Genomic DNA, 18830 nt, shown 5'->3' on the forward strand with positions numbered 1-18830 from the left:
TGTGAGTGCTTTTCGTGACAAGCCGAATTTCTTCAGCCTCCTGAGGTTGAAGAGGCACTGCTGCGCCTTCTTCACGATGCTGTCTGTGTGGGTGGACCAATTCAGTTTTTCTGTGATGTGTATGCCGAGGAACTTAAAACTTACTACCCTCTCCACTACTGTTCCATCGATGTGGATAGGGGGGTTTTCCCTCTGCTGTTTCCTGAAGTCCACAATCATCTCCTTAGTTTTGTTGACGTTGAGTGTGAGGTTATTTTCCTGACACCACACTCCGAGGGCCCTCCCCTCCTCCCTGTAGGCCGTCTCGTCGTTGTTGGTAATCAAGCCTACCACTGTTGTGTCGTCCGCAAACTTGATGATTGAGTTGGAGGCGTGCTTGGCCACGCAGTCGTGGGTGAACAGGGAGTACAGGAGAGAGCTCAGAACGCACCCTTGTGGGGCCCCAGTGTTAAGGATCAGTGGGGTGGAGATGTTGTTGCCTACCCTCACCACCTGGGGGAGGCCCGTCAGGAAGTCCACTACCCAGTTGCACAGGGCGGGGTCAAGACCCAGGGTCTCGAGCTTGATGACGAGCTTGGAGGGTACTATGGTGTTAAATGCCGAGCTGTAGTCGATGAACAGCATTCTCACATAGTTATTCCTCTTGTCCAGATGGGTTAGGGCAGTGTGCAGTGTGGTTGAGATTGCATCGTCTGTGGACCTATTTGGGCGGTAAGCAAATTGGAGTGGGTCTAGGGTGTCAGCTAGGGTGGAGGTGATATGGTCCTTGACTAGTCTCTCAAAGCACTTCATGATGACGGAAGTGAAGTGCTACGGGGCGGTAGTCGTTTAGCTCAGTTACCTTAGCTTTCTTGGGAACAGGAACAATGGTGGCCCTCTTGAAGCATGTGGGAACAGCAGACTGGAATAGGGATTGATTGAATATGTCCGTAAACACACCAGCCAGCTGGTCTGCGCATGCTCTGAGGGCGCGGCTGGGGATGCTGTCTGGGCCTGCAGCCTTGCGAGGGTTAACACGTTTAAATGTTTTACTCACCTCGGCTGCAGTGAAGGAGAGGCCGCATGTTTTGGTTGCAGGCCGTGTCAGTGGCACTGTATTGTCCTCAAAGCGGGCAAAAAAGTTATTTAGTCTGCCTGGGAGCAAGACATCCTGGTCCGTGACGGGGCTGGTTTTCTTTTTGTAATCCGTGATTGACTGTAGACCCTAACACATACCTCTTGTGTCTGAGCCGTTGAATTGAGATTCTACTTTGTCTCTATACTGATGCTTAGCTTGTTTGATTGCCTTGCGGAGGGAATAGCTACACTGTTTGTATTCGGTCACGTTTCCGGTCACCTTGCCCTGATTAAAAGCAGTGGTTCGCGCTTTCAGTTTCACGCGAATGCTGCCATCAATCCACGGTTTCTGGTTTGAGAATGTTTTAATCGTTGCTATGGGAACGACATCTTCAACGCACGTTCTAATGAACTCGCACACCGAATCTGTCTTTCGTCAATGTTGTTATCTGACGCAATACGAAACATATCCCAGTCCACGTGATGGAAGCAGTCTTGGAGTGTGGAATCAGATTGGTCGGACCAGCATTGGACAGACCTCAGCGTGGGAGCTTCTTGTTTTAGTTTCTGTCTGTAGGCAGGGATCAACAAAATGGAGTCGTGGTCAGCTTTTCCGAAAGGAGGGCGGGGCAGGGCCGTATATGCGTCGCGGAAGTTAGAATAGCAATGATCCAAAGTTTTGCCAGCCCTGGTTGCGCAATCGATATGCTGATACAATTTAGGGAGTCTTGTTTTCAGATTAGCCTCGTTAAAATCCCCAGCTACAATGAATGCAGCCTCAGGATGTATGGATTCCAGTTTGCAAAGAGTCAAATAAAGTTCGTTCAGAGCCATCGATGTGTCTGCTTGGGGGGAATATATACGGCTGTGATTATAATCGAAGAGAATTCCCTTGGTAGATAATGCGGTCGACATTTGATTGTGAGGAATTCTAAATCAGGTGAACAGAAGGACTTGAGTTCCTGTATGTTTTTGTGACCACACCACGTCTCGTTAGCCATAAGGCATACGCCCCCGCCCCTCTTCTTACCAGAAAGATGTTTGTTTCTGTAGGCGCGATGCGTGGAGAAACCAGCTGGCTGCACCGACTCCGATAGCGTCTCTCCAGTGAGCCATGTTTCCGTGAAGCAAAGAACGTTACAGTCTCTGATGTCCCGCTGGAATGCTACCCTTGCTTGGATTTCATCAACCTTGTTGTCAAGAGACTGGACATTGGCGAGAAGTATACTAGGGAGTGGTGCACGATGTGCCCGTCTCCGGAGTCTGACCAGAAGCTTCGTTTCCCTCTTTTACGAAGTTGTTTTTTGGGGTCGCCGGCTGGGATCCATTCCGTTGTCCTGGGTGAAAGGCAGAACACAGGATCCGCTTCGCAAAAGTCATATTCTTGATCGTACTGATGGTGAGTTGACGCTGCTCTTATATTCAGTAGTTCTTCTCGACTGTATGTGATGAAACCTAAGATGACCTGGGGTACTAATGTAAGAAATAACACGTAAAAAAACAAAAAACTGCATAGTTTCCTAGGAACGCGAAGCGAGGCGGCCATCTCTGTCGGCGCCTTATGAAAAAGGTAAGTGATTAATTTTATCTCTATTTCTGACTTGTGTAACTCTTCTACTTGGCTGGTTACTGTTTGTAATGATTTGTCTGCTGAGCTATGTTCTTAAATAATCGTACGGTATGCTTTCGCCGTAAAGCTTTTAATTTTTTTTTTATCTGACACCGTGGTTGGATTCACAAGAAGTTCATCTTTAAACCTATGTAAAATAGGTTTTGTTTTCTGAATTTTTATAATGAGTATTTCTGTATTTGAATTTGGCGCTCTGCAATCTCACTGGATGTTGGCCAGGTGGGACGCTAGCGTCCCACATACCCTCGAGAGGTTAACAGACAGTCTTCCCGCCAAATCTCGAATAGTTCAAAAGGTGTATACTGGAACAATATTTCTAACAAGAATGTGGGGAATGGTCGGAGATGATCTATAGAAAACTAATGTCATATTGGTTTTTATTTTGTGATGTCATTAAAAAGGTTATACTGTACCTTGAAAAGTATTTACATTACAGGTATGAGGCTTCCATCCAAAACGTTGTGTGTGAAATATAAAAAATTATGAAAGTATAGAAAGGAATGTGATTTTAGGAGGCATAAGAGTTAATAGTTTTACATAACTTTGCACAAGTATGTAGCCACACACCAAGTGAGGTCAGAGAGCATGTCAGCCTGACAGAACCGGACCCTTTTGACCAGAGTGCATAAAGGCTTCAGACCAGGAAATGTGAGACGGTAGCTACAGGTTTGATATGGTTGGAACTTTGAACCGCAACACGAGGTGAAGGAAATCAACTCACCTCCCAGACGAGACCAGAACATTGTCAGGTTGCAGTTGTGTGTGTAAAGTGGTTAAAACTCTGACGAGCAACACGAGGTGGAGAGAGGAGAAAACTCCCCTCTCGGACAATAACTGGTACAGCTGATTAGCTGTTTTAAGTCAAATATCTAGAAAAGGGACTTTCAAATCATCCTACTGTACAACTCTTCTCAAATCCCCGTATCCCACTACGCTCATCACCAATGGAAACCATCAACACGGCTGGTTAGCTATCTTCCAGAGTGAACAACAGTAGAAGACAGGAAAGGGGAGATGCCTTTCGGTCAATCAGTGCCATGCAAGCATGCCGCTGAAAGCTTAACAACCATCCTGAGGAGGGCTGGTTCTGACAGAGATAAACAGCGAACAGCACTCACACATAAATACATTCATGAATTCTTACTTCAAACGGGCGGTGGTTCGTGTGTAAACTATATGATAAATGTGAGAATAGTTCTAAAATGTATCAATGTTTTGCAAGAACAATTTCCTTAATAATATTGTTTACATGTGTCACGTTCTGACCTTAGTTCCTGTATTATGTCTTTGTGTTAGTTTGGTCAGGGGGTGAGTTGGGGTGGGTAGTCTATGTTCCTTTTTCTATGTTGTATTTCTGTGTTTGGCCTGGCAGCTGTCGTTCGTTGTCTCTGATTGAGAATCATACTTAGTTAGCCATTTTGGTTGTGGGTGTTTGTTTTCTGTTTTGTGTCTGCACCAGACAGAACTGTTTCGGTTTCATTTCGGTCCCTTGTTGTTTTTGTCATTCAGTGTTCTGTTCTATTAAATATCATGAACACTTACCACGCTGCGCTTTGGCCCTCACCTTCTTCCACCAACGAAAACCTACAACATGACGTCAAATCAGGCTACCCGATGGGATTTTGATGAATCCACAAAATCACTAATCAAAATAAATGTTATACCACAGTGACCATTTTCGTTTTGGGAAGTTCAGACATATAAAGTTTATATGTGAAAACAATTTCTAAAATGAATATTTGAACTTTTTCCGAACTCACTTCATGTGTGCATGAGCATGGAGCGTGCATTAGCATAGTGCATTAGCATAGCATACAAATACACCACTGCAGTTGATGTAGCTTACGTCGGCTGATGTAGCCTTGCAAGCTAATTGCAGAATGTGACGACAGAACTGAAGCAAATCGTAAAATCTGGTAAATTGATATCCAGATTTTAGTTTGGTAAAATCTTACAGTGTGTGATGTAGTAATCGTAAAAGACTGTATCCGACCTACAGCGTGGGAAGGCCTTAAGTCAAAATAATTTGTTCCGTCCAGGATGTGGATGGATCAAGGTGCATTGTTATAGGTTGATATTAAACAGGGGTGCCCTGTGAAAAGCAGGGGCGCAACTTGGGTTTGGAGGGGACATTATTTTATTTTTGTTTGTTTTTTATCCAGTAGGATAAATACTACAAACAGCATACCCGACCACTCGGAGGTGTCTGCATGGTCCTAATGCACACCATTGACTCATTTTGTATCATATTCCAATGATAAAACTGGGGAGGTACAGAAATGCATTTTCAAAATGTGGGTGGGACATGTCCACCACCCCCGTCCCCGTCCCCAGTGAAAGTTGGGTCCCTGGTGAAAAGTGTATGTTAAATCGGGCAACGGTCAAGGCTGGAATGAAAACGAGGTGAGGACGTTTAATCAGCATGTGTCCAGACTCTCAATAAAGTCTGTCTGGAATTAAATCACTGTAACAATCTAGTCTTCTCTGTGTGTATTGATATATCAGATGGCGTTATAGAAAACCATGATTTTTACATGAATGTCATTCAGCTTCAGTACAGGTGAGCTGTTAATGGACTTACAATTTTTAACATTGTACCTGTGAGTCGTCCTTAAATAGATTCAAACAATGCAGTCAGTCATCCTCATAATTTAATCGACAGATTCAACCTGAGTTTCTCCCTCTCCCTGAACTTTTTTCTAAATTTCTCTGTGTCTGATCTGTGTCTGATCATTTTTTCTCTATCGTTCTATCATTCTCTCTCTCCCTCTCTCTCTCTCGCTCTCTCTCTCTCTGTTTGTTAGTGCCACTGCGATCTTTGCTGATTGGCTGAATGCCTGTCTCAAACCATTCGAACATTGGCTGCTGCTGTCCCCCCTGGTTGAGGCGGGCGGGTCGGTGTGCGGGAGGGCAGGTTGGTAGGTGAGGTGGGACTGTGCTCCTTTGTTTGCGGCCAGGGAGTGGAGGGCACTCTGGGCTGCCAGGGTAGGAGAGCTCCAGGCAACAGGGCAGGACATGCCCATCCGTGGCTCTGGCTCTGGCTCTGGCTCAGATCCTCCCAGTCCCAGATAGACTAATCACAAAGTAATAGGATCATCACTAACATCAATCTAGGTCTGACATAGCCAGGAGGAGGAGGGGGAAGGGGAGGAGGAGAGCGGTACTATTATACGGTTGAGTCATGATCTTTCTCACTACATCTTCACTTTCTCAAACCCTCTCAGCCGACATACTCTAAGTCATGTTCATCATTTTGAGACACATTCTTTCCATATCTAAATTTGAGCTCTGTTCATTCTTCAGAAGGGATGTGTTACTGGGTGGTGCTGTGGTCCATCATCTTTGGCACACACACACACACACACACACACACACACCACACACACACACACACACACACACACACACACACACACACACACACACACACACACACACACACACTGTCATGTATTGTCATGTTATGTCTTGTCCCTGTGCTTTCTCTTCTCTTCGTTTCCCCTTGCTGGTCGTATTAGGTTACTTTCTCTCTCTCTCTCTCTCTCTCTATCGTTCCGTTCCTGCTCCCAGCTGTTCCTCATTCTCCTAACGACCTCGTTTACTCTCTCACACCTGTCCCCTCTTTTGCCCTCTGATTAAGTCTCTATTTCTCTCTCTGTTTCTGCTTCTGTCCTTGTCGGATTCTTGTTTGCTTTGCCCTTGTCCCGTCCTGTCGTAATCTGCCTCTTCATCAGATGCTGCGTGTGAGCAGGTGTCTCTGTCCTCTACGGCCCGCGCCTACCCGGAGGGACCAGCAGTCTGTTGCCGCTAGCCCTGCTATTCTCCTCTACTACTAGAAGGGGAACTCTCCTGTAAAGATAGAGGATTTATGTTTTCCCTGTTTGGACATCTCCTGTAAAGATTGAGGATTTATGTTTTCCCTGTTTGGACATTAAAAGACTCTGTTTCTGTTAAATCGCTTTTGGGTCCTCACTCACCTGCATAACACACACACACACACACACACACCCTTCGCTGCAGTGTGGCCTTTATGGACATTTAAGGACCTCAGCCACCCAAGCCACGGAAGGCGGAGACAATACATGTGCATCAAAGCTTGGACCAAGAGACTAATAAACGGCTTCTATCTCCAGGCCATCAGACTGTTAATCAGTCATCACTAGCCTGCCTCCACCCAGTACCATTCTCTTATCCTTAGTCACTGTTACTAGCCGGTACGCTACCCTGCACCTTAGAGACTGCTGCCCTAGAGTCATTGAGCACTGGTCACATTAATAATGTTTACATACTGTTTTATCCATTTTTGTACATACAGTATTGTAGTCATGTCTCATCCTATATAACTACTGCTGTACATACCTTTTCTATTCATATATTGTTCAGACTGTCTATACACACCATTATATATACAGTTGAAGTCGGAAGTTTACATACACCTTAGCCAAATACGTTTAAACTCAGTTTTTCACAATTCCTGACATTTAATCCGAGTAAAAATTCAGTTTTAGGTCAGTTAGGATCACCACTTTATTTTAAGAATGTGACATGTCAGAATAATAGTAGAGAGAATGATTTATTTCAGCTTTTATTTATTTCATCACATTCCCAGTGGGTCAGAAGTTTACATACACTCACTTAGTATTTGGAAGCATTGCCTTTATATTGTTTAACCTCACTAGGGTAGGTGGCACTATTTTTCAACTCCGGATGAAAAGGGTTTGGGTTAAGCCCAGAAGCTAGGATATGCATATCATTGGTAGATATGGATAGAAAACACTCTAAACACTCAGTTTCCAAAACTGTTAACATAATGTCTGTGAGTATAACAGAACTGATATGGCAGGCGAAAACCTGAGAAAAATCCATCCAGGAAGTGGTATTTTTTTTATGTTTGTAGTTTTCCATTGACTGCCTTTACAGTATTACTTAGTATTACTAGTATTACTAGTATTCAGATTGCACTTTCTATGGCTTCCACTAGATGTCAACAGTCTTTAGAAATTGTTTCAGGCTTGTATTCTGAAGAATGAGAGAGTAAGACCACTCTGCGTGAGTGGATAGTGGAAAGTCCCCAGACCTGTTTGCTGCGCACGACCAAGAGTGCACCTTTCTTGTTTTTCTTTTATATTGAGGAAGCTATTGTCCAGATGAAATATTATTGATTATTATGACTAAAAATAACCTGAGGATTGATTATAAACATCATTTGACATGTTTCTAAGAACCTTACTGATACTTTTTTGATTTTTCATCTGCTTGTTGTGACCGCCTTGGAGAGATTGGATTACTGAACAAAACGTGCCAACAAAACTGAGGTTTTTGGATATAAAGAGGGACTTTGTCGAACAAAACACATATTTATAGGGTAACTGAGAATCTTGTGAGTGCAACCATATGAAGATCATCAAAGGTAAGTGATTAATTTTATCGCTATTTCTGACTTTTTTTACTCCTCTACTTGGCTGGTAACTGTTTAATGTTTTGTTTGCTGGGTGCTGTCCTCAGATAATCGCATGGTATGCTTTCGCCGTAAAGCCTTTTTGAAGTATGACACAACGGTTGGATTAACAAGAGGTTCATCTTTAAGCCGATGTATAATACGTGTATATTTTATGATTCTTTTATTATGAGTATTTCTGTTTTTTTATTTGGCGCTCTGCAATTTCACCGGATGTTGGCCACCCCCAAGAGAGGTTAACTTAGGTCAAACGTTTCGGGTAGCCTTCCACAAGATTCCCACAATAAGTTGGGTGAATTTTGGCCCATTCCTCCTGACAGAGCTGGTGTACATGAGTCAGGTTTGTAGGCATCCTTGCTCGCACACGCTTTTCAGTTCTGCCCACACATTTTCTATGGGATTGTGGTCAGGGCTTTGTGATGGACACTTCAATACCTTGACTTTGTTGTTCTTAAGCAAAATTGCCACAACTTTGAAAGTATGCTTGGGGTCATTGTCCATTTGGAAGACCCATTTGCGACCAAGCTTTAACTTCCTGACTGATGTCTTGAGATGTTGCTTCAATATATCCACGTAATTTTCCTACCTCATAATGCCATCTATTTTGTGAAGTGCACCAGTCCCTCTGGCAGCAAAGCACCCCCACAACATGATGCTGCCACCCATGTGCTTCACGGTTGGGGTGGTGTTCTTCGGCTTGCAAGCCTCCCCCTTTTTCCTCCAAACATAGCGATGGTCATTAAGGCCAAACAGTTCTATTTTTGTTTCCTCAGACCAAGGACATTTCTCCAAAAAGTATGATCTTTGTCCCCATGTGCAGTTGCAAACCATAGTCTGGCTTTTTTTTATGTTGGTTTTAGAGCAGTGGCTTCTTCCTTGCTGAGCGACTTTCAGGTTATGTCGATTTAGGACTCGTTATACTGTGGATATAGATACCTTTCTACCTGTTTCCTCCAGCATCTTCACAAGGTCCTTTGCTGTTGTTCTGGGATTGATTTGCACTTCTCGCACCAAAGTACATTCATCTCTAGGATACAGTTCGCGTCTCCTTCCTGAGCGATATGATGTCTGCGTGGTCCCATGGTGTTTGTACTTGCGTGCTATTGTTTGTACAGATGAATGTGGTACATTCAGACATTTGGAAATTGCCCCCAAGGATGAACCAGACTTGTGGAGGTCAACAATTCTTTTTTTTTAGGCCTTGGCTGATTTTTTTTTTCTCCCCATGATGTCAAGCAGAGAAGTAATGCGTTTGAAGGTAGGCCTTGAAATACACCCACAGGCACACCTCCAACTGACTCAAATGATGTAAAATAGCCTATCAGAAGCTTCTAAAGCCATGACATCATTTTCTGGAATTTTCCAAGCTGTTTAAAGGCACAGTCAACTTAGTGTATGTACACTTCTGACCCACTGGAATTGTGATACAGTGAATTATAAGTGAAATAATCTGTCTGTAAACAATTGTTGGGAGAATGATTTGAAGTAGATGTTCTAACCGACTTGTCAAAACTATAGTTTGTTTTAACCTGTTGCTTCTACCCGGGACGCTTGCGTCCCAACTAGAGCTCTGGAAATGCAAATGCGCTACGCTAAATGCTAATAGTATTAGTTAAAACTCAAAAGTTCATTAAAATACACATGCAGGGTATCGAATTAAAGCTACACTCGTTGTGAATCCAGGCAACAAGTCAGATTTTTAAAATGCTTTTCGGCGAAAGCATGAGAAGCTATTATCTGATAGCATGCAACACCCCAAAAGACCCACAGGGGACGTAAACAAAATAATTAGCATTTCGGCGTTACACAAACCGCACAATAAAATAGAAAACATTCATTACCTTTCACCATCTTCTTTGTTGGCACTCCTAGATGTCCCATAAACACTATTTGGGTCTTTATTTCGATTAAATCGGTCCATATAAAGCCTAGATATCGTTATATGTAGACTGTGTGATAAACTAAAAAAACATCGTTTCAAAACGTAACGTCATTTTTTTAAATTCAAAAAGTCAACGATAAACTTTCACAAAACACTTCGAAATACGTTTGTAATGCAACTTTAGGTATTAGTAAACGTTAATAAGCGATAAAATTCATCAGGAGGCGATGTAAAGATCATTAGCTGTCCGTCTGGAAAAATGTCCGGCTAGAAACTCAACGAAAATATCCGGTCCTAGACCGGATTAGATACGGTGTCCTGTATGTGTTTGACCAAGAAAAAACTCGAAGGGAAATGACAAGACTCTAGACACCCTGTGGAAGCTGTAGGTACTGCAACCTCAGTCAATTAATTGTGGTTCACGTTTATCAATGGGTTCAAGTAGCGCATGGATATATTTTCCCCATTTTCAGTGATCAGTTTTTCCTGTGCTTTTCGATGTAAATGCCGTTCTGGTAAAGCCACAGCAGTGATTTAACCAGTTTTTTAAACGTCTGAGTGTTTTCTATCCACACAGACTAAGCAAATGCATATACTATATTCCTGGCATGAGTAGCAGGGCGCTGAAATGTTGCGCGATTTTTAACAGAATGTTCAAAAAAGTAGAGGGTCGACTGAAGAGGTTAACAAGAAATTCGTGGAGTTGGTGAAAAATTAGTTTTAATGACTCCAACCTAAGTTTATGTAAACTTCCGACCTGAACTGTATATATAGACATCAAAATTAGGAAATACCAAGAGTGTGTAAAGCTTTCATCAAGGCAAAGGGTGGCTACTTTGAAGTCTCTCAAATATAAAATATATCTTGATTTGTTTAACACTTTTTTGGTTACGACATGATTCCGTATGTGTCATATGTGACATTTCATGTCTTCACTCTTATTCTACAATGTATAAAAACTAAACCTTAAATAAAAAAACAAACCTTGAAAATAAACCTAGGTGTGTCCAAACATTTGACTGGTACTGTATATTTATTTATATTCATATTCCGGACTATGACATTTCTCACTCTGTTATTTCATAATATCTTTATTTTTTTACTTTTTGGATTATGTGTGTATTGTTTTTGTATTGCTAGGTATTACTGCACTGTTGGAGCTAGAAACACAGGCATTTCACACTTGTGATATCATCTGCCAATCTGTGTACGTGACAAATAAACGTTGATATGATTTGATTTTATATGGTTAGGTGACTCAGAGCTCTGGTAGTCTGACTGAAGAGGGCTGGAATGCGGCTGATTCCGAGGACGTGTGTTTGTGTTTATGTCAGTGTGTGTGTGTGCATGTGTGCGTGTGTGTGTGTGTGTGTGTGTGTGTGTGTGTGTGTGTGTGTGTGTGTGTGTGTGTGTGTGTGTGTGTGTGTGTGTGCGAGCGAGTGCCATAAAACCGTTCCCTTTTGTCTTTTTGTTATTTTACTATTTCCTCTATTTCCTCTCACATCTCACATCTCACTCACATCTCGGGCGTTCAAGATTCTGCTGCATCATGTGTTGAGTAGGGAGGGGATGAGCGGATGTGAAGGGGAGTGTAGAACCTGATTGGATATTTTTCAGCTGCTGCTAGTGCTGTATGCAGCCCAGTGGATCACAGCTGCAGGAGATGGGCGTGTGAGTGACACCTGCAGACCAGGCCTGGTAGTGAATCTGAGTTGATTACAATACACAGCCCATAAGGAAAAACAGAGTAAGAACACTTACCATAAAAACCATTGACGATAGACCATCTCCATCTCCTCATTAAGACAAAGTTGACTCAGCCACCTGCAGAGCAAAAAACCAAGAGGGGAAGTCAGAGGTCAATAACTTTCTACCTAATCATCATTACACTTAATGAACATTACACATAATATATTATTGCACATCCCTGTAATCTCAATGTCCATGATTCCTGTACATTTTTACTATAGACAGTGGAGACATCTGATAGATTTAGTGTTGAAGTGGGTGCTACAGGGTGGTACAGAGGTAAGTCTTGACCCCACCTGAAGAACATTTTCAAGCATAGGCCTACACAATCAAAATAGCACAAATATAAGCATAGCTATAGTATAATGTCTGTTAACTGCAAGGCATGCTGATTTAGAATACTCCTCAGACCACAGTCAGCAGTTGATGTTGCATGACCTGAAGGTGTATACAGTGCCTTCAGAAAGTATTCTTACCCTCGACTTATTCCACATTGTGTTATGTTACAGCCTGAATTAAAATTGGATTCAATATATATTTTTGGTCACCCATCTACACACACCCCATGATGACAAAGCGAAAACATGTTTTTAGAAATATTTGCAAATGTATTGAAAATTAAATAGAGAAATATTTTATTTGCATACAGTACCAGTCAAACGTTTTTGGACACACCTACCCATTCCAGGGTTTTTTCTTTAATTTTTATTATTTTCTACTTTGTGGAATAATAGTGAAGACATCAAAACTATGAAATTACACAAATGGAATCATATAGTAACCAAAAAAGTGTTAAACAAATCAAAAATATATTTCATATTTGAGATTCTTAAAAGTGGCCACCCTGTGCCTTGATGACAGCTTTGAACACTAATGGCATTCTCTCAACCAGCTTCATGAGGTAGTCACCTGGAATGCATTTCAATTAACAGATGTGCCTTGTTAAAAGTTTACTTGTGGAATTTATTTCCTTCTTAATGAGTGTGAGCCAATCAGTTGTGTTGTGACAAGGTAGCGGTGGTATACAGAAGATAGCCCTATTTGGTAAAAGACCAAAACAGCTCAAATAAGCAAAGAGAAACAACAGTCCATCAACTTTGAAAGTTTCTTCAAGTGCATGTGGCAAAAACCATCAAGCGTTATTATGACTCTCTTGAGGACCGCTACAGGAAAGGAAGCCCCAGAGTTACCTTTGCTGCAGTGGATAAGTTCATTAGAGTTACCAGCCTCACAAATTGCAGCCCAAATAAACACATCTCAAGATCAACTGTTCAGAGGAGACCCCGTGAATCAGGCCTTCATGGTCAAATTGCTGCAAAGAAACTACTACTAAAGGACACCAATGAGAAGAAGAGACTTGCTTGGGCCAAGAAACACAAGAAATGGACATTAGACCAGTGGAAATCTGTCCCTTGGTCTGATGAGTCCAAATTGGAGATTTTTGGTTCCCTGCCGTGTCTTTGTGAGAAGCAGAGTAGGTGAACGGATGATCTCTGCATGTGTGGTTCCCACTGTGAAGCATGGAGGAGGAGGTGTGATGCTGTGGGGTTGCTTTGCTGGTGACACTGTCTGTGATTTATTCAGAATTCAAGGCACACAACTAGCATGGCTACTACAGAATTCTGTAGCGATACGCCATCCCATTTGGTTTGCACTTATTGGGACAATCATTTGTTTTTCAACAGGACAATGACCCAACACACCTCCAGACTATGTAAGGCCTATTTGACCAAGAAGGAGAGTGATGGAGTACTGCATCAGATGACCTGGCCTTCACAATTACCCGACCTCGACTCTATTGAGTGAAGGAAAAGCAGCCAACAAGTGCTCAACATATGTGGAAACTCATATGTGGAACAGCTGTCTCACATTACCCTCTTTACATAAAACTACCAATCCATTTTTGGCTTCTAGCTTTTTAACCACAACATGTAATATTTTGCGGCATTCGTGGTAATAAAAAGAAAACCGAACTGGCAGGTGGATGAAAGTCTTTTACTCGAAGAGCAAATAGAAAAATACAAAAGTATTATCAACAGCAAATTTAATCCTACATTGACCAGCACAAGAAAAACGCGTGGAGGGCCATTTCTGAATCAATAAACAGCATATTTAAATTTTCCTGTTTGAACTCCTGAAGAATGTGGAATAATGCTGGTGCACCATCCTATCAAAATGTTGGTTGGAGATTGCCAACTTCTGCAGAGAAATGGAAAAAGCAGGTAGGTTTAAGTTCAGTTGCTATGGTATGTACACTGTATAGTAGACTATTTTGTTGTCTAATATGAATTCTCTACATTCAAGAGGTGGCCCTCCACCTAAACATCTCAATTCGGTTAACTACCTGAGGCGCTCAAATGTGACCATCTCGGGCATTGGAGAGGGCCAAGACGCTGAACGTTTGAGCATCAGCGAGCAACACAATAAGTAGGATTTAAGTTTATTGTTGAATTTCAAACACTTCTATTCTCATGATATTTTGATTAACAAATTATATTTTTATTGGACATAAGTAAGATCAACTGAAAACCATCATTATTTTGTTGCAGGAGATGTCTCGCTTCAGCGTCTGGCACAGCATCTGAGGGGACCACCTCACAGTTGCTGCAGGACACACCATCCACCAGCAGCTCCCCAGAAGGTCTGGTTCCAAAAACCCTGAGGAGGACATTGGTCAGCCTCAACTGGAGAAATCAACATTTTTAATAAAAAGTATTGTGTTTGCAGGAGGCATATGACTCTTACAATAAAAAAGCTTAAGAAATAATATGTTGTGTTTATTTGTTCACAGTAATCTAACCTGTACTTAAATGTTAGCCCACTATGGCATACTGTATCTGTATTATCCTCTCCAATTCCTTAGCTTAAATGTTTATCTGTAGCTAGATCAGCGTTTCCCAAACTCAGTCCTGGGGACCCCAAGGGGTGCATGTTTAGTTTTTTGCCCTAAGATTACACAGCTGTTCCAAATGATCAAATCAGCTGTGTAGTGCTAGGGGTAAAAAAAAAAAAACATGCACCACTTGGTGTCTGGGAAACCCTGAGCTAGATATTGGCTTCTGCTGACACTGCGCCAAAACGAAGTGTGGAGATTGCAATGCGAGCCTACCTAACGTTAGGCACAACAAATTGGAATTCGTAACATATCATATGTTTTGCAAATTCGTAACATATTGTAGGTATAGCAATTCGTAAATGTTGTACAAAATTGCAATTTGTAACATCTCATACGAAATGGATGATGAACATCCACAAATGAATGCATACCTTACAAAACGTAACATAAAAAAATGAATATATATATATATAAGGATTTATGAACAGAATAATACGAAATGCTATGAGATCGGGTTGCATAATCATCTCTTGTGCAATATTGCACGACATCTACAAACTACGACTGATCACTCTACCTCCCAACGATGGAAATCCAGAAACTGACGATGACAGTGACATTGACGACAGTGATATTGACACTGATGGAGAAAATGGCGATGATGATGCGCGCCACAAGTGCCATATGTGGAAAGGAAACTATTTTCCGCCAGCACTTTGCCAACCTTAATATTAGCTAGGTGGTTAACATTAGCTAGCTCACTAACATTAGCTAGGCGTGGGGTTAGGGTTAAGTTTAGGTTTCAAGGTTAGAAGTTAGGTTAAGGTTAGGGGACGGGGACGGGTTAGCTAAAAGGGTTAGGTTTAGGGGAAGGTTAGTTGCAAAGTTGCTAAAAAGTAGTAGTAGTAGACAAGTTACTAAATAGCTAAAATGCTAAAGTTCACATTGTACACTCACCCATCCATCCATCCCGACCAACCACCCTCCTTTCGTTGGAATTGTTTTAAGACGGTCATACCATGGATTATTTAGCTATTTGATTTTGAATTTTAGGACAAAAAATGATGTACAAATCTTTTGATAAAAATTGTCATTTGGTGGATACATTTTTCATTTGGCCTACTACTATAGCCCAAAGAAACACATTGAATAACACATTCATAAATTACAAAACAGACAGTCAAAAATTGTACCATAAGGAATACGGTTTTGAAGTTTATTTCCTATATTGGTTGTCACATCGGCGGTACTGACTTCAGACGAGTCCCGTTGGGCTTGTGGGGATTGTAGAGCAAAATGGATAAGCAATCGTGTTTGTGAGATTCTCATCCCTATATAGAGGGGTCATATTAGTTACTTAAACTGTTAGCCAACCCGATTTTAGGGATGTCTCATGGTCTGACAAACATCGCTGTAGCTCGACCACCTTTCACCGCAGATGAGGAAGGCCGACATAGACGGATGCATTGGATTGACATATCTCTAGTTTAACTGATGGATTTTGATGGGGATTATTTCATTATGTTACTTATTAAATTGACGAACAGGTGCATCAAACTCTTAAGGATTTCCTTAAGTGACCTTCTGCCTTCTGTGTGCATTTGAAAAGTATTCAGACCCCTTGACTTTTCCACATTTTGTTATGTTAGAGCCTTATTCTAAAGTGTATTCCGTTGTTTTTTCCTTATCAATCTACACACAATACCCCATAATGATGTACCAAAACAGTATTTTAGAAATAAAAAATAAACACAGAAGAAGAAAAAAACGGAATTATCACATTTACAGTGGGGAGAACAAGTATTTGATACACTGCCGATTTTGCAGGTTTTCCTACTTACAAAGCATGTAGAGGTCTGTGATTTTTATCATAGATACACTTCTTCTGTGAGAGACAGAATCTAAAACAAAAATCCAGAAAATCACATTGTATGATTTGTAAGTAATTAATTTGCATTTTATTGCATGACATAAGTATTTGATCATCTACCAACCAGTAAGAATTCCGGCTCTCACAGACCTGTTTTTTTTTAAGAAGCCCTCCTGTTCTCCACTCATTACCTGTATTAACTGCACCTGTTTGAACTCGTTACCTGTATAAATGACACCTGTCCACACACTCAATCAAACAGACTCCAACCTCTCCACAATGGCCAAGACCAGACAGCTGTGTAAGGACATCAGGGATAAAATTGTAGATCTGCACAAGGCTGGGATGGGCCACAGGACAATAGGCAAGCAGCTTGGTGAGAAGGCAACAACTGTTGGCGCAATTATTAGAAAATGGAAGAAGTTCAAGATGACGGTCAATCACTCTCGGTCTGGGGCTCCATGCAAGATCTCACCTCGTGGGGCATCAATGATCATGAGGAAGGTGAGGGATCCGCCCTGAACTACACGGCAGGACCTGGTCAATGACCTGAAGAGAGCTGGGACCACAGTCTCAAAGAAAACCATTAGTAACACACTACACCGTCATGGATTAAAATCCTGCAGTGCACACAAGGTCCCCCTGCTCAAGCCAGTGCATGTCCAGGCCCATCTGAAGTTTTCCAATGACCATCTGGATGATCCAGAGGAGGAATGGGAGAAGGTCATGTGGTCTGATGAAACAAAAATAGAGCTTTTTGGTCTAAACTCCACTTGCCGTGTTTGGAGGAAGAAGAAGGATGAGTACAACCCTAAGAACACCATCCCAACTGTGAAGCATGGAGGTGGAAACATCATTCTTTGGGGATGCTTTTCTGCAAAGGGGAAAGGACGACTGCACCGTATTGAGGGGAGGATGGATGGGGCCATGTAACGCGAGATCTTGGCCAACAACCTCCTTCCCTCAGTAAGAGCATTGAAGATGGGTCGTGGCTGCGTCTTCCAGCGTGACAACGACCCGAAACACACAGCCAGGGCAACTAAGGAGTGGCGCCGTAAGAAGCATCTCAAAGTCCGGGAGTGGCCTAGCCAGTCTCCAGACCTGAACCCAATAGAAAATCTTTGTAAGTAGCAAAACCTGCAAAATCGGCAGTGTATCAAATACTTGTTCTCCCCACTGTACATAAGTATTCAGACGCTTTACTCAGTACTTTACTCAGTACTTTCAGACACGTTACAGAATACTTTTGGCAGCGATTACAGCCTTGAGTCTTCTTGGGTATGACGCTACAAGCTTGGCACACCTGTTTTGGGGGAGTTTATCCCATTCTTCGCTGCAGATCCTCTCAAGCTCTGTCAGGTTGGATGGGGAGCGTCGTTGCACACGTACTGAACAGGTTCTCTCTGTACTTTGTTCCATTTATTTTTCAATCGATCCTGACAAGTCACCCAGTCCCTCCCGCTAAAAAACCTCACCACAGCATGATGCTGTCACAACCTTGCTTTACCGTAGGGATTGTGTCAGATTTTCTCCAGACGTGATGCTTGTCATTCAGTCCAAAGTGTTCAATCTTGATTTCATCAGACCAGAGTATCTTGTTTTTCATGGTCTGAGAGTCTTTAGGTGCCTGTCTTTAGGTGCCAGAGATGGTTCCCCTTCTGGAAGGTTCTCCCATCTCCATAGAGGAACTCTGGAGCTCTGTCAGAGTGACCTTCGGATTCCCTGACCAATGTCCTTCTCCCCCGATTGCTCAGTTTGGCCAGGTGGCCAGCTCTAGGAAGACTCTTGGTGGTTTCAATGCTTCCCCTGATCTGTGCCTCGACACAATCCTGTCGGAGCTCTACAGACAATTCCTTTGACATCATGGCTTGGTTTTTGCTCTGGCATGCACTGTCAAATGTGGGGCCTTATATAGACAGGTGTGTGCCTTTCCAAATCCTGTCCAATCAATTGAATTTACCACAGGTGGACTCCAATCAAGTTGTAGAAACATCTCAAGGATGATCTATGGAAAAAGGATGTACCTGAGCTCAATGTCTCATAGCAAAAGGTTTGAATGCTTATGTAAATATGGTATTTCTGTTTTTAATTTTGCATAAATTTACAAAAAAAAATTATGTTTTCACAGGGGCCTACTGAGTGGCACAGTGGTTCAAGGCACTGCAATGCAGTGCTAGCTGCATCCCTACAGATCCTGGTTCGATCCCAGGCTGTGTCACACTGGCCCCGACCCATGACGTAGCGCACAATTGGCCCAGCGTTGTCTGGGTTAGGTGAGGGTTTGGCCGGCTGGGTGGTACTTGTCTCATTGCACTCTAGCATCTCCTGTGGCCGGGTACAATGCACACT

The 18830-nt window shown here is 42.3% G+C and overlaps 1 long non-coding RNA gene across 1 annotated transcript in view; it reads right to left on the reverse strand.

Annotated features, from left to right (window-relative positions):
• LOC115135408 (uncharacterized) overlaps window positions 1-18830 on the reverse strand; it is a 118690-nt gene that overhangs the window by 44118 nt on the left and 55742 nt on the right. The window contains exon 2 of the long non-coding RNA XR_003864497.1: window positions 11788-11850. This is a non-coding gene — a long non-coding RNA (uncharacterized LOC115135408). The remainder of the gene's footprint in view (window positions 1-11787; window positions 11851-18830) is intronic.

The sequence above is a fragment of the Oncorhynchus nerka genome, linkage group LG10, assembly GCF_034236695.1.
Source record: "Oncorhynchus nerka isolate Pitt River linkage group LG10, Oner_Uvic_2.0, whole genome shotgun sequence".
Classification (NCBI taxonomy): domain Eukaryota; kingdom Metazoa; phylum Chordata; class Actinopteri; order Salmoniformes; family Salmonidae; genus Oncorhynchus; species Oncorhynchus nerka.